This window comes from Varanus komodoensis, unplaced genomic scaffold (assembly GCF_004798865.1).
Source record: "Varanus komodoensis strain SLA01 unplaced genomic scaffold, ASM479886v1 scaffold2, whole genome shotgun sequence".
NCBI classification, from domain to species: domain Eukaryota; kingdom Metazoa; phylum Chordata; class Lepidosauria; order Squamata; family Varanidae; genus Varanus; species Varanus komodoensis.
Genome location: NW_025335568.1, coordinates 68,223,591 through 68,244,301, shown reverse-complemented (window position 1 = coordinate 68,244,301; position 20,711 = coordinate 68,223,591). Strand labels below are relative to the sequence as shown.

General features: G+C 47.9%; 1 long non-coding RNA gene across 2 annotated transcripts; it reads right to left on the bottom strand.

Annotated features, from left to right (window-relative positions):
• Positions 1–254: 254 nt before the first annotated feature.
• Positions 255–13,744, bottom strand: LOC123022568. Of its 2 annotated transcripts, none has more exons than XR_006414538.1 (3): positions 13,732–13,744; positions 8,784–8,790; positions 255–310 (listed from the first exon to the last, which is right to left on the bottom strand). It is a non-coding gene; the product is annotated as an uncharacterized LOC123022568 (long non-coding RNA). The 2 variants fall into 2 exon arrangements; XR_006414539.1 differs by lacking the exon at positions 8,784–8,790 and adding an exon at positions 4,822–4,825 and having other exon boundaries at positions 13,732–13,743.
• Positions 13,745–20,711: the final 6,967 nt, after the last annotated feature.

The window sequence follows — 20,711 nt, the reverse complement described above, 5'->3', positions numbered from 1 at the left end:
GCAAAGAGATCAAATCAGTCAATCCTAAAGGAAATCAACCTTGACTGCTCTTTTGAAGGCCAGGTACTGAAGATGAAGCTCAAATAATTTGGCCACCTACTGAGAAGGAACAACTCACTGGAGAAGACCCTGATGCTGGGAAAGACTGATGGCAAAAGGAGAAGGGGGCAGCAGAGGTTGAGGCGGCTGGATGGGGTCACTGGGGTGGTGGGTGTGGGGTTCAGTGGACTCTGGAGGATGGTAGAGAACAGGAGAGCCTGGAGGAATGCTGTCCATGGGGTTGTGAAGGGTTAGTCATGACTTTGTGACACTCTTGGGGGAAGGAAGGTGTGGATTGCCTGGGGTTGACTCCCTGGACTCTGGCTAACCTTCTCACAGCCATGACTCAAGTCCAGCTTCCAGGCGCACCATGTGGATGTTCACCAGGAAGAGATGCTGTGCAAGCAGCATCCCTTTTCAGTGCCTGTGACTTGTGGACTTTGCTTGTGCTGCACGAGCTGAAGAAGTTTGTCCGTTGCACAACTGGAGCTCCATGAAGGTTTGTGGACTTCTTCTCAGCTCGGTTCACCTCCCGAACATGAGAAGTCCAACAGACAGAAGAGAGACTGATTCCAAGAAGGATCACCACGACCCCACCAGGATGGAGCTGATCGGACAACTATGACTTGACCGTATGACTTGGTTTGTTTTACTTGTGACCCATTGGTGAGGTGAGAGGGAACTTGGTGTCCTCTAGAACCTGGTGTCCTCCAGCGTGGCCATCAGTCAGAGCTGATGGGATATGGCATCCAAAAAGGATCTGGAGAGATATCGGTTGTAAAAGAGTAAGGCCTCCTTCCGTACATCCACCCCCTGCATTGCCATGGCTGTTTGTTTTGCTAATTTCTCCTGAGACAGAATTGAGTGGCAGATTTTTTTTTCCCAGGAGAAAATTTACAGGCCATATTCAGGACTATCATCTTGGATCAAATACAGGAGAAACTTCATGAGAAGGCAAGGTGGGTTTCTTTCCCAAGCAAAATGCACATCGCTGCTGGGAAAAGAAGCATTTTCAAGGACTGACTTTAAACTGAAGTGAAATTATGAAGCTGAATTACAGCTGTCCTGCTCACCATAACTACCCAGGTTCCCTGAGATGTGCTGCACTACAACTCCCATCATCACCCGTGCAGGATGGGTACTGCAGTCCAATGAATCCAGAAGCAGGTCAAGGAAGGCTGACTAGGAGATTCATGCTGAAACAAAAGTCAGGGGACTTTGGGGAAGGAAAAGTTGTTTTGACACTCAGCAAATCTTTATTGAATGAAAAGGGATAAGAACATCACTAAAGTCAGATGCTCTTGACCTTTGGGGGAGTTTAGTTTTTTTGCTTGCTTTGTTTGAAAGGTGTAGAATTTGATACGTTATCGACCCATGAAGAAGTCTTGAATCAATCACAAGATTTTTTAAAAATCACAAAAATCTGTAAGCCCCCTCCCACCAACAGTGCCTTTCTCTGCCCCCCCTCTCTTTTAAAGTCAATTTTCAAAGGCAAAAAATGCAAGACTACACATGAAAACTGAATACAGACATGGACGGAATCCAAAGGTGAAGCCCGTTTGGAAAACCAACCCTTTCGGCAAGGATTGTGTGGTGCATCAAAAAGGTGCGTACAAAGAAACCTGCTGAGGCAGAGAAAGACCATTGATCAGGATCACCTGTCTCAGGGATGGGAAGAAAGATCTCCAGATGTTCCACACTCCAGCTCTCAGCATCCCTGGGCACTGGCCATGCTGGACGGAGCCTCATGTTCTTCCAACTGCCTACTTTACCCCTACAATGGCAACTGATTTTAGACAGCTAAATCCGATGCTAGCCAAAATGTTTCCCCTTCTTCTGGCAAGGTGGAAGTGTCTGCGTCTAGAAATAAATGGTTGCCCAACTTTATTTTATCACTTTGATGCCCACCCTCTTTGCTTCTCTTTTAAACATCCCATTCCACTATTTCTTAGAGTGCCTTCCTATTGCAATGCCCATCCTCCCCCAAGCTTGGCGAACCCAGAGGCCTAATTCATCCTATGCAAAGCAGGACTGATGGGGTGATCTGGATCTTGGGCAGCCTTTTGGCACTTTGGAGGTGGAGGGAAGGGGGAAGGGGGTGTCTCAGGCATTCCCAGCCTTCTCCCCTCCCTTCCTGCTGAAATATGTCCTTTGGCCCTCCCTGATATCCTGTGACTCCTCTGGGCTATCCAGGGGCCAAAGGATTTCTGCCTTAATTTTTCACCTTTAATTCTGTTTATATTTTATTGTCCTAAAGCACTCTCTTGGAGTACCATTATGCTTTTTAAAGGTTGCTTCAAACATTTTATCACATTTCCCTGTTTGATTTCGGATTCTTTTATTTTCTTGCGTTTTTGTAAACTGCCTCGATAGAGTTTGGAAAGATGGTGTGAGAAGGAACGAACTTGCAAAAACACGAACAATAAACCACCTTGAGGAGGCTTTGCTTCGAAAGGTGACATAAAATGATTTCAAATAAATACGGGAAGGAAAGAAAAACCCTCCATGCACCCTTGTGCTTTTGCTGATTCTTCCGGGAGAAAATAGAAGCTTAATTTCTTGGAGGTGTTTTGTTGACACCCCAAATGGAAAGCATGTCTCTCTACTCCCCTTATTGTGCTTCCAAGTAATGAAAGTATTTAAGAAGGTGCAATTATGGATTTGGCAAGCACCCGGGGTTCTTGGTACAGCTTTTTCACACTGAATAAACACATGCACTCAATCTGTTGATATTACAGCACACGGGAGAACTGTCTACAACAAAAGGTACAGCCATCTTATTCAAATCTCTCTCCTCTTCCTATAGACATATAGGGAGAGTGGGGAGAGAGATGCATGTTAAATACTTCTTTGCCTCAATCCTTCCCCAGGTAGGAAAACTAATGATCCCTTAAGGTTAGAACTACACAAGGCATGCAACTGTACATGAAAAGCCAGATTTCTGCTTTTTCTAAGGAAAATATTTTTAAAAGAAATTTTAAGTTTAGGAATGAAGAAGTGGGGTGGGGTGAACTTTTCCTGTGAACAATTTTTCTGAAAGGAGAAGGAAAAGTAATTGGGACCATCTTACTGATGGGAAAGTGAGGCAGTTGCTGGAAGAGAAGGTGTGGAGGCCAAGTGTTGGAAGACAGACCTTTCCCACTCAGCCTTCCCTGTGTCTAAGATGTCATGGAGGGTGGATGTGTGAGAAACGTCTTTCAGTTCATCAGCAGCTTCCAGACTGAATAAAGACTTGGGCATAATCTGTAGTCAAAGTTGTGCATTTTATAGTATGCAGTGTGATTCACAGACTACAACAAATTTCATTCGACCATGTGTATACTTAGAAATCTGTGCATGAGAAATGTGTACTTTTCAAGATATGCATTAATCAACAGGAGAATAATGCATCTCGATAGTGCATTCAATTGATCTCTTAGTATAGTAGAGTTGGAAGGGGCCAGAAGGCCATCAGGTCCAGCCCTCTGCTGTTGCAGGGCACTATCTTACTCAGATGACTGTCCAGCTTCTTTCTGAATGTCTCCAGTGAAGGAGAGAGCACAACTCCCCCAGGCTATAGGTTCCATTGTCATATTGCTCTGACATTGAGGAAATTCTTCCTGCTAAAAATGTTTTCTTTTAACTTCATTATTCTGTGTCCTGCACTCTGGGATGAATGAGAAGAGATCTTGTCCTTCCTCTTTGTCGCAGCCTTTGAGGTACTTATAGAAGGATACCATGTCCCCACTGTCTTCTCTTCTCAAGGCTGAACATGCCCAGTTCTCTCAGTCTCTCTTCACAGGGCAATGTTTCCAAACCCTGGATCATTTTTGTTGCCCTCCACTGGACCCTTTCTAATTTACCTGCATCTTTTTAAAAATTTAGATGCCCAGAACTCTACAATCAGAAAAATGTGCATGAAATATCTGCACAACTGGACAAACATACATAAAAATACGTGTGGATTTTCATGTACTCGTGCAAACAAGGCTTGCAGTCTGAAGGGAATGAGTTCTGAGAAACTCAGTGAGCTTAAGTTTTGTTCGTTTGCACATCCCTCGTTTGGCGGGAAGGAAACATGTGAAGACCCTGTGGAGAAGAAGATGACTGAGATGGTGGGGTGACCTGAAGCAGAGACATGGGGATGCAGCCAGAGCTAAGGACCCCCTGCCACTTATCCACTCAAAAACTCCCCCCTGACATTCTGCAGCACACATTTGCATGTCATCTTTTCACGGGCCCTAAGAGGCTTCTTAAAGGACAGAGATAATGCATCAGCTTGGCAGGTAGCAGGGTTGAGGCTCGTGAATGTTCCGTTAAAAGATCAGGAAGAAGGTGATAGGAAAGACCTTTCTCTACTAAAACACTGGATTGCCTCTTTTCTAAGACTAAATCTTACTGGGCTGCTGAACCTCTTTTTGCACAGATCTGGCCTAGATCCAGTTTCAGGGGAGCTCTTGAGTGGGAAGGCCCAGAGGTAAAACAGGGCAGGGGCATCAATAGAGTTGGGATGAATCCTTTTGGAATCCATCCCTCTGGTATTTGCGGAGTTCCTCTTGGGTTTGCCTGGGCCTGCAACTCAAGCCGAGCCAAGAGGAAGTCTGTGGATGTTCGAAGACCTAGGCTGTGCAACTGGCACCCTTGCCCGTCAGGAGTGGCTGCAGGACATGGAAGAGGGGTGCTGCAAGAGGACATGCCAGGCACCATTCTTGGCGACCGACCTTCTCTCCTGCTCCCTGGTGCTGATGGAGGGGCCAACGTGGGGTGCTGTGAGCGGGCTCACCAGCTGCCATTCTCGGTGACCAACCTTCTTCCCCACCCACTGCCGCCGGAGCCGGTGCATGAGAAGGGGGACACTGCTTCTACAGCACAGGCGGCTTGATTCCTTCTCGGCACCCTTCAACCATGAGGCGTGCTCCCCAGGACCACCATGCTCTGATCAAGGCTGCTGCAAAGGGGATGGGAGTCTGGAGAGCCAAGATTCCTCACACGTCCCTAGGTACCAACAGTGTCAGCCTGTGTTAGGTCCTAGCTCTGACTGCCGGAATCTAAGCTGTCGGATGGGCATCCGAATGCTCTCGAATGAGGAGACGGGGAGCTGGGCAAATAGCGCCGGATGATTGGCAGTTGGTAGGAATGGTGTGGAGCCAGAGCATTGGGCATGGCCACTGGCGGAATGTGTGGATTGGGGCTCCGTGTGGCTGAGTTTCTGCACCCATGCGCTGGATACACGAATAGCATCATGTAGTCCATGGCAGTCTGTTCGATTTTGCATTGAAACAATGCACATCCTGAAAAGTAGGCACTTCTAAAAGTGCAGCTCTTTAAAGCACATTTTCATGCTTTAATCTATGGGGAAGTAAGCATTTTCTTTTTTGAAAAGGAGCTCCTTCCCCCCTAGCCCCAGTTGAACTATGCACTTTTCTTGTTTGAACAAAACACAATCAAGGGCAGCGAATGGGTGAGTCTCAAGCTGCTATTGAAAGAATTTGGTGATCAGAAAAAGCACCTGTCGATCCATTCCTAGCCATGTAAGAAATTCTGCTTACATGAGATTCCCAGCAATGAGAGAGAACTCGGGATCCAAGGACTAGTATGAATTGGAATAAGGAAAGAGACTAAATGAAGTGTTGGGAGAGTGCAAGCCAACACAAGGCTGGATCTCTCGGGAAGGAGTAGACGTGCGACAAGACAGCAGAGCAACATGGCTCCATGGTTTCCATTCATTTCCCTTTCTGAAGACCTTCGAACTCTTAGTGAATTTTCAACCAAGTATACTTGCCTCTCTCTCTCTCTCTCTCTCTCTCTCTCTTGATTAGTCTTCCCCCGACCATGTGCCTTCCAGACACATTTGGACTGCAACACCCAGAATTCCCAGTCAATGGCCCTGGTGGATGGGAATTCTGGGAGTTGCGGTTCAAATGCCTCTGAAAGCCACCAGGTTGGAGAAGACCACTCTGGATAGACAGTTAACTAAAACACACAGAGAAAGAAAATAACACACATCTGCACACACTCCATTTATATGCTGCATAAATGGAATTGTTCTACTTTTTCCATAGATATTGAGATTCCTTTTAGGCTGTTTTACTGTGGATATTTCATATGCATGAACTTACAGGCTAAGAAGTATTTTCTTGAGTGGTCCTATCTATTATGCAAGCTCTTCTTTTTCTGCCTTCATTTTGTTGCCTTCATTCCAAAACGAAATAAAATAAAGCAAAACTTGTTGATAATGATGATTCCCAGTCCAGATTTCCCATTGCACTATCGACTGCACCTCATTGCTGTTTGGCTTTTCCATTCCTTTTGGACTGAAAATAAGCGTATGTTTTGCAGTGTCCTAAGCTTTTCTCTTCCAGCAGAAGCTTTCATTCCTCCCAGCGACTGCCTGGGACTCTTCTCCTCCGGCACAGGGAGGGGCAGGGCAGGCGAGGCCTACACAGACAATGCTGCCTTCACAGATACGACGCCAAGACCCAGTCGGTGGCACCATGGCTGCCTCCCAAATCGCCTCTGCTCTCACCCTCCTCGTTACAGCCACTTTCCATATGGTGCTGCTTGCACTCAGCTGCTCCTTCAGGTTGCTGTGAGAAAGGGGTGGAGGGAAAGCCGACACATTGATTTCTGTCAGTTCGGTGCCAGAGCCATTCTGGACGGCCAGGGGCTGATTCTGCGACTCGCGCGTCCCCCTCGTGCTCGACACGGCTGTGTCAAACTCCGCACCTTCTGCAACACTCGCCACCACCGCCTCCTCCTCCTCCTCAATAACAAAACATTCATCACCTCCTCTTCCTCCTCTCTTGAGCATTGTCACCTGCGGTGGCAGGAGGACACTCGGAGGCAGCTGGGTTTGTTTTGACAGTGCCAACTCTCTCTCTCTCTCTCTCTCTCTCTCTCTCTCTCTCTCTCTCTCTCTCTCTCTCTCTTTCTCTCTCTCTCTAAGAGGGAGGAACAAGATTTCACAAGGCTGGCTGCTCTTTGCCATGTTGCTTTCCAGGATGTGAACTAGCGGGTGCTTTCTCCTTGGCAGAGAGCACAGATTCTGCCCCTGAATACCACAGACCACCCCCATAACCAATATTTAGCACACGGCGATGAGAAGGATTGCCCGGATGTGGCTGGCAAAATTCTGCTCCATTTGCAAGTGTCCCTCCGCTCGGCTCCCACATTGGACGAGGATCTGTGTTTATGTGGAAGCTTTAATGCAGCTTTTGCTAGCCTGGGGCCATTTGGCTGATTTGGACTACAGCTCCCTGCAGTGCTGGACATTTTGGACTGGGGATGGTGGAAGCTGAAGTGGCAAACATGTGGAGGAATCCAGGTTGCAGAAGGGTGATTTGTGTGGTGATAAGACGCTGACAACAATTGCCTTTCTAATTTTGTCGCCTGCACGATTCTGCAGGCAACCGTGGGATTGTCAGACACCTGGCAGCTTGCTGGAGTTGGCTGGTGACTTGTGGGTCAAACATGCAGGCCTGGATCTCCTACAAGTCTGGTTCAGCAACACGGGATCAAGCCCTCCGTTTCCCCCCACGATGGCCCTTTAGTCTTGCAGACTTGGCTGGCCAAAAGAGTGATGGCGAAGTGCAGCCCTTTGGCTCTCCTCAGCTCTTTGGGTACAATTAGGCAATTCCCGAACACATATGCACATAATAAATAACCCAAACATATTCTTAGCCATAATGAGTACCTCTCCATAAAGTTAATGCTCTGTGAAACAACAGGGAAGTTAAAAAAAGGAAGCGAAAGAGTGAGCTACATCATCTGTGGCAGCTGCTGTTGATTTCATGTCAGGTCCTCTGCATAAGTCCTGGCAAAACCAGCCAAAGCTTGCTCGGGATGTCAAAATCAGCAAGATCTTCAAGCACCTGGCAGGTTGCCTCGCGTGGCTGGTGGCCTGCATGCGGCTGCTTGGGCTGGGAGTGGTGGGGCTGCTCCAGCCATGGTTACGCCGCGCTTCTATTCAGTGTTGCATTTAATCCGACTTGAAACAGAGAAAATGCTTTCCCCCTCTAAACTTCCAGGTACATGCATGGGTCATGCACACAGACAAGACAAAGGCACAGACTTACCTGGAGTGAAACTGTAGATAGGAATGCAAGGTCATGTCTCTCTCTCTTTACACTAGATGGCTTCCAGCAGATTAAAGGGCCATGAGAATTGTTTCTGGAAGGGACATGCTGGTAGTGCTGTGCACGCACTGAATACCACACACACATTTGTTGGCTTGTGTTGGCAAGCCAGAGCAAAGAGGAGGACCTAAATACGCAAGAGCATAGGCAAGCTTGTTTGCAATGGCTGAACCCAACATAACATGTGATTCTGTTAATAGTGGAGCGAATGCTCGGATGCTCACGGAGTTCCAGTTCTGCAACCAGCAACCTTCCTCTGTGTCACTAGCAGCACAAGCAAAGGCCACAAGTCATGGGAACATAGAAACAGAGTGAGTCAGAAGGGACCTCCCGGGCCATCTAGTCTGACCCCCAGCTCCAGCCAGCTCTGCTCATGACATGCCCACCATGTGCACGTCCACTTGGGCAGAAGAGGGACTCTCCCACATAGCAGTTACACAAGACCTGATTCCTGGTGATCATGTGCAAACACTCAGCCTGCTCACCAGGAACTCAGACTCAAAGCTGTGAGCCTCTGGGAAGCTGCAGGCATTCCGCATGATGGCATTACCATAGGGATGTGTGAGGATCAACAGAATACCTCTGCCATGAGCTTGGTCATTCCCTTCATGCCCTTAGGCTCCAGAACACCGACAACCTTCCTGCAATGCAAATCTGTATTGGCACTTCCCAGCTGCAAGAAAAAGTAACTGTAAAAGTCCTCTACTGAGTTGGAAGACAACCCTCTGTTCATGTCAAGAGTGTTGAACCCAAATTGGAAACTTCTCCTTAAGATCCTGCCTCTTCAGTAGCTCCGTGGGTTGCATTCTCAGGGTGGTTCCCACTGGCGAAGGGCTAACTGGCGAGGCCTACGCAAGTCCTCTAGCTGGGCACCTCATCATGGGGTCAGGACTGGGCAAGACCATGGCTCTACCTCCCCCCACTCCTCAGACCCCTCTCCTCTCCTTCAAAACATCACCACTCTCCTGGTCAGCCTGGGAAGCTGTGGGCAGTGGCCCTGAGGGTGCTTCAAAGGCCTGGGCCTCTCCTTGAGTTTCCAAAATACCCGTTGCTGAGTCTTCAAGGTCTCCTCCTCCTCCTCCTCCTGTCATGATAACCCTGGAATGCCTGCTAAAAGTGTCATTTGGGTTCACTCCCTACTGCCCCAGAGCAGAGGTGTTGAGGAGCATTGAGGATAAAATAATTCCCTCTAGCACCCCATAGCACAAGCAACAGGGAGCTAAAGGGCACACCCCCAACACCACAGGTAGGGACAGAGTCACTGAAGTGCAGTAGCCCCAGTATCCATACCACCAAGCCAAACTGGAACAATATCGGTATCAATGGGTGGTATTGGTGAGACCAGAAGGGAGAAGCAAGGTCGCATTCCCTCAGTCCCTTCTCTCATTAATGGCCATCACACAGGGTGACCGAGGCTGATTCATCCCCAAACCGGACAGGCTTCATCCAGTTCCTGAATTTACCCCAACAATCTTCTCACTCACGTTCTTAAAAATGGCGTGTTTGTGATGGGCCAGTTGTTGTCACAAATATGCAGGTAAGTCCTGGGCTGCTCCTGGAGTGGTCACACAAGTGCTTCCTTCAAAGCATCAGCCCTCACTGCTCCACCCACCTGCCAGGTTCCGTGCCTGCTTCACCCTGCAAGCACCTGCAGAACCAGGAACACCTGTGCAGGTGTGTGCAGGAAACAACTGAAGGGCAATGAAGAAGTGCAGCCGGAGGGCCTGAAGGGCTGTCCTGGCTTCTTGCCCTGACATCCAACATCACCTGGCTTGAATCCTTGTTCCTGCCTGCCCACCTGGCTCCTGCCTACCTGCTTACCTGCCTCCTGCACCAGGGTCCTAAAGGCTACAACTCTGAAGCGCTGGGCAGCTACTGGAGGAAGAGCTGTAAGTCCTTTTAGTGGCCTGCCTTGGCACATGTGGGCACCATGATGTCCTCCAAGTAGCTTTCAGCTATGGGGACATTTGCACAAATTAGGAAGGTTGTACAAATCAACCAGGGAATGTGCACAAATTAAAGACAAGCACATTGGCAACTATTTCCAGTGGGCGTGTGCTTATACTCACCATTGCATTCAGAGCTTTGAACAGGGTATGGCAACATATTTTGTGAGTGACCCTAAAATTATCAAACACCCTACCTTTGGAATCAGAGAAGGTTTCAGCCAACCTAGCACTCTTTCCCTAGCAGAAGCCACCCAAGTGCCCCCGTAAAGTTCAGAAGAATGATGGCAAACTAGCCCAATGTCTGTCCCACCCCTGCAGAGGGAAACTGCTATTACAAGTCCAAATTGTACCAGGAAGTCACCTGATCATAGCAGTGGTATCATTCGAATTGGGGCCCTTGAATTGTGGTGCTGGAGGAGACTCCTGCGAGTCTCTTGGCAATCAAATTGGTCAGTCCTAGAGGAGATCAACCCTGACTGCTCCTTAGAAGGCCAGATCCTGAAGATGAAATTCAAATACTTTGGCCACCTATTGAGAAGGAAGGACTCCCTGGAGAAGAGCCTAATGCTGGGAGCAATTGAGGGCAAAAGGAGAAGGGGATGGCAGAGAATGAGGTGGCTGGTGGAGTCACTGAAGCAGTCGGTGTGAGCTTAAGTGGACTCCAGGGGATGGTTGAGGACAGGAAGGCCTGGAGGAGTGTTGTCCATGGGGTCGCGATGGGTCGGACATGACTTCACAACTAACAACAACAACAAACGTTCTTATCTCCTCTCTAATCTCAGACCAGTAGTCATATTGCTTGCAGCAAAGACGAAATCGAAGGAGGGTTCTGCTCTGTGTATTGATTTAGTGACAATCTGGGAGAGCTTCATGTTTCACAGAGACATGAAGGCCCAAGCTGGACCAGAGCCGATCTCAGCAGGCACACCAAACTCACCGTAAGCCATCACGATGCCCTAGTCAAACTATGGAACGGGGAAATGACTAGGGCTGTGGACACGATTGCTCTTAAGTGTCCTCTTCTGCCTGGCAGAACCCCTTATCCCCCTGGTATACACCTGAATTGCGGGCAATGAAGTGGGTCGGGAGATGTCTAGAGCGTAGGTGGAGGAAATCACGGGATGAATCTGACCGAACACACTTGAGAGCTCATTATTGAGCCTATGCTGTGGTGGTGAGGGTGGCAAAAAAGAAATTCTTCTCCGTTTTCATTGCCTCCTCACAATGCCATCCAGCGGAGCTCTTTCAGGTGGTACAAGGGCTGGTTCATCCAGGCCCCAAGAAAGACCCCGTACCACCCTTGACGGCCTGCTGTGATGACTTTGCCAAGCATTTTAAGGAGAAAATCCCTCAGATTCGTCATGAGCTGGACTCCACTAGTGACTCAGAGCCTTCTGGGGAGGTGCCAATGAGTTTCAGTTGTTGCGGCCTGATGATGTGGACAAGGTGCTTGGGCAAGTACGTCCCACCACCTGCTTATTGGACCCTTGCCCATCTTGGCTACTTAACAAAGCCAAGCATGGAATAGGGGCCTGGATCCTGGAAGTTATCAACACCTCTCTGAGGGATGGCTGGGTACCTGCCCCTTTAAAGGAGGCGGTAGTCCGGCCAGTCCTAAAGAAGGCATCCTTGGATCCAGAGATGGCCACCAATTATAGACCGGTGGCCAACACCCCGTTCCTGGGCAAGGTGCTAGAGCGGGTGGTGGTGGGACAACTCCAAGCACTCTTGGATGAAACTGATTATCTGGACCCATTTCAGTCCGGCTTCAGACCCGGGTACGGTATGGAATCTGCCTTGGTCGCCCTGTACAATGACCTGTGCAGGGAGAGAGACAGGGGAGTGCGTCCTTGTTGGTCCTCCTGGAACTCTCAGCGGCTTTTGATATCATCGACCATGGTATCCTTCTGGATAGGCTAGCGGGATTGGGAGTAGGAGGCACTGCTTTGCAGTGGTTCTGCTCCTATCTCAATGGCTGATTCCAGAAGGTGGTGCTGGGGGACTATGGCTCTGCGCCATGGCAGCTATGCCATGGAGTACCGCAGGGGTCCATTTTGTCCCCTTTGCTGTTCAACATCTACATGAAACCGCTGGGAGAGGTCATCAGGAGGTGTGGACTGTGGAATCAGTACGCTGATGATACCCAGCTCTACCTCTCTTTTTCAACTGATCCAGGTGAGGCAGTAGCTGTACTGAACTGGTGCCTGGCTGAGGTAATGGGCTGGATGAGGGCCAATAAACTGAAGCTCAATCCAGACAAGATGGAGGTCTTGTTGGTAGGCGGATCGGGCTTCAGGGTAGGGGACCTGGACTTTGTCCTGAATGGGGTAGCACTCCCTGTTAGGGACAGGGTCCGCAGCTTAGGAGTGCTCCTTGACCCAGAGCTGTTGTTAGAAGCTCAGGTGACAGCAGTGGCGAGGAGCGCTTTCCTTCAGCTTTGGCTGATCCATCAGCTGCATCCCTACCTGGAGAACGATTGCCTGGCAACAGTGACACATGCATTGGTAACTTCCCGATTAGACTTCTGTAACGCGCTCTATGTGGGGCTGCCCTTGAAGACGGTCCAGATACTTCAGTTGGTGCAAAACAGAGCTGCCAGGTTGCTGACGGTGACTGGGCATTGTTCTCATACAACCCCAGTCCTCCATCAGCTTCACTGGCTCCCCATTGAAGTCCGGGCCCAATTCAAGGTGTTGGTTATTACCTATAAAGCCCTTAACGCCTTGGGTCCTGGTTACCTAAAGGAGCGCTTACGTCCCTATGTGCCCGCCCGCCCCTTGAGATCAGCAGGAGAGGTCCTTCTCCGGGAATACTCTGTGAAGGATATGAGGGTAAGTACCCAGAGGAGGGCTTTCTCTGCTGTGGCGCCCAATCTATGGACTGCGCTCCCCAGAGAGGTCCATCTGGCGCCGTCGTTATTTGTTTTTCAGCACCAGGCCAAGACCTTTTCATTTAAACGTTATTTTAATTGTTAAATTAAAATTAAAAATCAATTGTTTATTGATTTTATATTTATGCCAGGATGTCTCCAGATTTTTATGTATTTGTATAGTTATTTATTTGTATTGGAAGCCGCCCCAAGGCTTTTGCGAATGGGGTGGCATATAAGTGTTCCAAATAAATAAATAAATAAATCCTTGGCTCCTCCAACACCCAAACACAGTCAAGGAGGCCATTGGGCAGCAAGGGAGGCTGCAAATGGTAGCATCCCCCATCTGCCCTACTAAGTCAACCCCATAGGCAGGCCCTCCAGTCTAGCTCTTGGGCAGTTCTTGGTCTCCTGATGGTGGAGAGAGTTATCTACTGGGGTATTGACTCCCCAGCTGCCTGTTCAGCCAATTTACTGTACTGGATACCCAGGTGGAAAGAGCTGGGTGAGATCTAGCCAGTTCTGCGACCATGAAGCTCCATCTAGCCACCAGGGTGGTTCAAAGCCATTAACAGATCTATGAAGATGCCCAATCCTGTCAAGGCCAACCTGAAACTCTCCAGATATTTGGTTCCCATCAGCACCAGCCAGCATGGCCAATGGAGAAGTTAGAGGAGGATTCTGGGCAAAACCATCTGATAGGATCCAGTTCAGTGATGCCTGATCTAATCCCCCTTTTTAAATCAGCAAAGCTGGTGACAACATCAACATCCATCAACTGGGTGTGTGTTGTGCAGGAGGAAATAAATCCTGGATTGTTTCCAGACTTAGACTTAGTTAAAGCACATTAATTGATTTCCGCATGACTATTTTGAGTCAGCCAGGAGCTAACCCATGGCTTTGGCTCCCCACATCTCAGAGCTCCTCTTTTCAATTGGGCCACTTTCTCTCAAGAGAAAGAACAGAAAATCAATGGTCATAATTAGCATAACATTAGAATTTAACACTGGAAAGTACCTTGGAGGTCATACACTCAACTCCCTGCCCAATTTTACATCATCCTTGGGAGATGGCTACCTGGCATTCCATTAAAAATACAAAATTCTCCCAAGTTAAGAGTTTAATCAGCAGAAATGGTTAATGCGTCTTTAATTATGTTTACAAACCATCTTTAACTGGTTTGGGATTCTTTGTCTGAGCAAGGCATTGCAAGTTTGGTCAAATGACAAGCTCAGAATGAGCACACAGAACTCTAATGGGCCTTTAGTTTTTTCATTAAACTTCATCACCTTGGCCTCAAGCAAGGGGGTATATATATATTTTCTATTGTCAATGAGTTGCATAAATGCATTATACCATTAAAAGGTCACATGATAAGAACGCTTCTGTGGGAAATGATCACTGCTCTTCCTGACCCTGGCAGTGTGGTAGGGCTTGTGTTTGACATTAATGAGTTGTCCATTCAAAACAACTTCCTCTTTTTATCCCAATAGATGCTTGGCTGCTTTCGTAGCTATGGAAATCAGATAAATTGATAGACAGACAGAGGATGGGTCTGCATTCAAGATAAGGGGTGAATTTGAACCATTGCAGAGAAAGCAAGCTCACTGTGAAGTGACCCTGTTCACAGTATGCAGAGAGTGAAGTTCTCCAGGTGGCTCCCTTGGAGGGCGTGGAGGGGCAGGCAGGAACTTGGGGCAAAGCTGTGACCTCATATTTATGTGGTCCCATTTTCCATGGATGAAACATGGCTAGAAGCACCCATGTGATCCAGAACCGGAACTGTAACTGGGCTGGGCAGAAACATGATATCCCACTAGAGTGTGTGTGGCGGGGCATGATATCCCTCTATAAGTACCTCAAAGGCTGTCACAAAGAGGAGGGTCAAGGTCTCTTTTTGCTGTTACCGGAGTGTAGGACACAGAATGATCAAGTCAAGTTGTGACAACCCAGATTCAGGCAGGGCATCAGGAAGAGCTTCCTCACTGTCAGGGCAATGCGACAGTGGAACCAGCTGCCCAGAGAGGTGGTGGGCTCTCCCACACTGGTGACATTCAAAAAGACCCTGGACAGCCATGTGAGTGGGATGGTGGAACATGGCGTCCTGCAACTGCAGGGAGTTTGACCCAATGGTCTTCATGAGCCCTTCCAACTCTACTATCCTATGATTCTGAAAGCTGGACCATAAGGAAGGCTGAGTGCTGAAGGATTGAGGCCTTCGAATTGTGGTGCTGTAGGAAACTCTGTAGGGTATGCAGAGAAGGAAAGCAATGGTTATTTAACCTTGGTCATCCCAACTCCAACTCCAACCCGAGGCAGATGACGCTTCATGTGCACCAGGCGCTGAGGTGAACAGCGTTGGCTCCTTCTCTGTGGCTTCTTCACAGCCAGTGAATTACGTCCAGTGAAACTGAAGGGAAGGGTCCAGGATCTGGGACAGTTTTCAGGAACGGTGAAATTGCAAACTTGGTGTTGAAAGTTGAACTTGACGAACCGTTGTATCTTCTGTAACTACAAAACCTGCCACCTGCAAGCTCAATGTTATTAGGAATATGGCAAATTTCTGAACATAAAAAGAAAATATCGTCTCCCTTAATGTCATCATCATTTTTAGAAAAAGCAATTGATGTCAGCTGAAGCTGTGGCTCTGAAGTCCAATTATACCATATTTCGTTCAAGTGTCAAGAATTGGAGTAATAATCCCCAGCAATGAGGAGCACACCATAAGGAATGGAGTTACCATCTCCTTGTGTTTGAGAGCTTGGCATTTTCATAAATTCACACTCAGAGCATGCCCTGCTCCATGTTCCTTCAAGGACTTTCTTGTTTGCTATTGTTTTATCTTCTTAACAATTCCTGTCCTTTGATCCTTCCCCTGATGTTGCCAAGGGCTCACTGAGGCACCATATGCATTTAGTCATGTGTGAATTAACAACCCAACTGAACATCTGAAAAATAATGGTGTTCTTTGCCTGCTGGTTCCATTTTGAATGGACAAGCAAGATACCAGATCAAATGTTCTGTCGTAACAATATCCACATGGTTAGGAATGAGATATAGACTCCCACCATGTCTGGGGAATGTTGGAAAAAGATTAGAACTAATTAGAATGTCTTCTGGTTTTAGCCAACACCCTTGTGCATTTCTTGTTGAACAGGGATTTTAAAATTTAGTTCCAAATTTTGCTTTGGGAGAAATGTGGAGCCAGTTCAGTGATGCGCATCCTGACTACCGCTAGTTGTAGCCAAGTTGGTTGCGTTTGCTTCCCTCAGAATTCCTCAAACATGTTGCCCAAGCAAGGTTTTCCAAATTCAACCTGAAATGTGGCTTCCGTGACGGAGGAAACAGCTAGCAATACATCGGCAAGGCAAGATTTACCTCTCAAGCGAGTATTCTTCCCTATCCATAACTACTGGAGATGAAAATGCTACTGGGTCATGAATGTAGGAATGGCGTGGTCATCCTTGTGCTCTCTTGCTAAATAAAGTCCCGAAATAGCAATGTTATACATGGGGTGTGGAAAAACCAAATGCACAGAGTTCGTTCTGGTTGCCTTATTTCATTTTCCTAAAGAGTTGTTGTTCTGAACCCTGTTATCCTTCTCTTGTCTGCCTGCTCTTTTATTTTCCTGGCTATTTCCCATCTCTCATCTAGGCCATTTTAAAGCACCACCAACACACTGTTACGGACACTGCAAGGGACAAAAGTGTGAAGAATGGGAGGCTGTCTCCGAGGTTGCCTGTTAAAATACAAGGGCCGCAAATGAGTTCTGAGCGAGTGCTACATGCTACAACATCGCAACAAGCCAGTCAAAGAGTCTGACCTCGGGCATCAACAACATGATGCAGCCAAGTTCCTGGTTTTGATACTTTCAATAAAAAACCTTTCCCAAGAGAGTCGAGAGAGAGGAAAGATGTGAAAATATCTTATTCACTCCCAATGAAACAAGAAGCTGCCTGCACCATACAAAAGCATACTAATAATTGGATCGTGTTCTCCTATGGCCTTTAAGCTTCTGCTCAAGCTTCGGCCTCTTCATGAAATTTCAGGAAATGCCATGATTCCTTGGGGTGGAAAAACAAGGCCCCTGACCCCCGAATCCTCTTACGCGCATAGGAGACTCATATACTACTATTATTATTTGTATTTCTATAGCACTCTTAGCAGAAGCCCTCTGGGCAGTTTACAGCAATCACCACAGAATCATACACGCATGTCACCCATCCAGAGTCTAACCAGGCCTGACCCTGCTTAGCTTCCAAGATGAGGCAGGATCAGGCCCTCCAGGTTATACATGACTGGGGCTTACACAAGGCCATCTGTGCATGCAGCAGGTAGATCTAGGACCGGCACTGCCGGGCATTCATCAGCAAAGGGGCATGGTGGCCTGTGGACGCGGAGCTCCTGTTCCCCCCAGTCCATCCCAGGGCAGTGACATTGTCTGTTTCCGACTCAACTGCACCCTCTTTTTACTTGGCTCAGTGAAGCTGCCTCCAGTTTTCCCACCGGCAAGGAAACCTTTCCCCATTCAAGGAAATGGAGTCTCCTTTATTATTGCAATGAAGAGAATCACTGGCATCCCATGTGCCAGGCCCCATGTGGATGAATAAACATGTTTTGTTTGTTTAGTCACAAAGTCATGCCCAACGCATCATGACCACATGGACAACATTCCTCCAGGCCTTCCTGTCCTCCACCACCCCTTGGAGTCTACTCAAGCCCACACCGCCTGCCCCAGTGACTCCATATAGCCGTCTCATCCTCTGCTGTCCCCTTCTCCTTTCACTGTCAAGTGTTCCCAGCATCAGGGTCTTCTCCAGTGGGTCCTTCCTTCTCATTAGGTGGCCAAAGTATTTCATCTTCAGTCTCTGGTCTTCTAAAGAGCAGTCAGGGTTGATCTCCTCTAGGACTGACCGGTTTGATCGCCTTGCGGTCCAAGGGACTCACAGGAGTCTCCTCCAGCACCACAATTCAAAGGCCTCAATTCTTCGGCACTCAGCCTTCCTTATGGTCCAACTTTCACAGCCATACCTTGCAACTGGGAAAACCCAAATAAATGTAGCAGGTGCATTAAACTGAATGGGTGGGGCCCAGGATTTGCCTTCCCTGCAAAGGAGGGCTCTGTCCATGAATGGTTCACCCTGCCAATGTGAGGAGCTCTCCGTTTCAGCACCCTGTCGCTTACCCCTTTATCAGGGTGGCCTGACTTTCTGGGTAGTGTTTTTGGGAGCCTGGAGGGATGCTGTAGGAAGGAGGGCCACAGAGTCCTTTCCCACTGGCAATGTTGATCTAGTTTAAATCTGGATCCAGTCTGCTGTGTTTGCATGCATGCATGGGTGCCTCCATATGTGTACCTGTGCACAGGTGTGCGTACCGAGCTGGCAAGTGTGTGATATAATTGAAAGAGATCCTAAAGCAGGCCTGCAGAAAAGGACTTCTTCCAAGTCAGTGTGCTATTCTTGAAGGGCTCAGTAGTAGGTAGTAGCTCATTTATATCTTCCTCTTGCAAGGAAGATTTCATAGCTCTATTTTATTATTATTATTATTATTGTTGTTGTTGTTGTTGTTGTTGTTATAACATTTCTATGCAGCCCCTTGCCGAAACCTCGGGGTGGCTTACAACAGCAATCCTGCAAGGTAGGCTAGTCTGTGACTGGCCCAGAGTCACCCAGTGAGCTGCAAGATTGCTGGAAGTCTTCGTGCTTCATTTCTGTCTTGCTTTGGCTGGCCCCCAAGTGCGTCTGTGGCCTGTTTTGGGGGGTGTTCGTGTTCAGTGGAGAAAACATTGCACGTTGGTGCACATTCTTCAAAACAGTCGCCCCGGTTTCCCATCTGTGCTTGGGCTGCAAAGGAGGTACAGTGCAACATTCTCATAGCAGCTTCTCTGCAAAACGCAACATGCGTCGAATCACTAGAGGTGAGAAGGCCACATTCACAAGAAGAGGCTCTCCTCCTTGCAAGGAAAGCCGGCCAACCACGTGAGACAAGCACACTGCGTGCCCCTACTCGAGTTCCATCGCTCTCCCCAGCGGCTCTGCCCCCCGTACTGTAGGGCACCTGCAAGAGCGTGTACCTGATCCAGGTGGATCTGCATATCAAGCCTTCAGCAGCTGCCTTGCCATGGTCCATTGGGACCAGTGGAGGTTCTACTACGAGGCAGAGGTCGAGCGCATCTTCTCCATATGTAGGATCCCACAGGAAGGATTTGGGGAACCTTTCATGCACACCTGGGCTGCTGGGAAGGACTCAGTGGGGAAGTGATCCACCCTCAATTGAGGGTGTAAGGCCAGGGTCCTAATATACCAGACCCAGCCATATAGTTGAGTCATACAGTCTGCCAGTGATGGGAATCAATAGTGTGCAGCCCTCCTCCCACGTGCGTCTGAGCGAAAGCGCATTCTGGGATCCATAGGTCCTGGCTGGATGATTAAGCACCCTTCTACTCTTAGACCATGTGGCTCCAAGATCCCTTGAGTATCTTCAGCTTCTTCATCATTTCCTGAAAGAAGTAAAGAACATGTATTGCAACTTCAGAAAACTGGACAGCAGCGTGATGCATTGAGGCACGGTTTCCAACGTAATTAAGGCTTTCCACTGATTCTTCCCGATGGCAATTGTTATTTCAAATGCAAATTAATAAATCATGTCCTTCTATTTAAGAATTAAAACCAGGCTCAAGGATTCCTGCTTAGGCCAGCAAACTTAGAATGCAAGGAGAAAAACGGAGAAGAGAGACTGCATACGTGAGGATGGTTTGCACATTCATTCATGAATGGTCACCAATACAAGAAATAAAATCAAAACGGGAAGAATCGAGCTGAACAATCCTTAGTACCAGCACTGCTCTGCTCCAGAATAATTCTCAAGGGCTTCTGGTCTCGTGTGGTTCTACAGCAAAGCACTTTAGCTTTCACTGTGAATTAGTGTAAGGGCCGGTAATACATCTTTAAGGATGTGAGCCCTTTGAAGGCACTTGGAGGTCAAGATTGCGGCTATATAAAGTACAACCTTTGGAGCATTTCTTTTCTCTTGTTAGGCCAGAGGCTTTGATGGCTATACTCTCTTTCTCTCTGTATGTGTGTAATTTCACCAAAAGCTTTCAAACTCCAAAATGTTGCAGCCATTGACTTAATCCTCCAGCCAACCACAAATGCAGAAAGGCTGTAATGAAGCCACATCGATACTGACAATATAAAACCATAAAGCACGTCTGCTAAGGAGATAACCACTGTTGGGGAAATAAAGCCAGGATTTTGTGTGCGTGCAACATGGCACAAGTAAAATGACCTTTGTCCTGGAAGCCATTTCATTTGGTTGCATGTGGAGATACTTTGATCTCTCTCTTTCATCTAGCTTACTGTTTAATAGCAATACCTTTCCATCTCTTTCCTCCCAAGCTGAAAGTACTACTGAAATCGAAATATTGGAGCAGATTTGGAAGCGTCTTTCCTCTGGCCAAATATTCAAGGAGTTCCGGATGCATGGATGTTTTTGAGTGAGTTATTATGAGGAGTGGAATGCAAATGGAATGCACCAAAGAAGCACTGTGGTGTAATGGTTAAGCCCATGGGACTGGGACTCGGGTGATTCAGACTCTCAGCCCAGCCTACCTCACAGGGTTGTTGTTGTGAGGACAAAATGGAGCTCTGAAAGCCACCCTGAGTTCCTTGAAATTGAAAAAAAAAAGCAGAATATAAATGCAATAACTAAATAAATGCAGACCAGTACACTGGAAGGTAC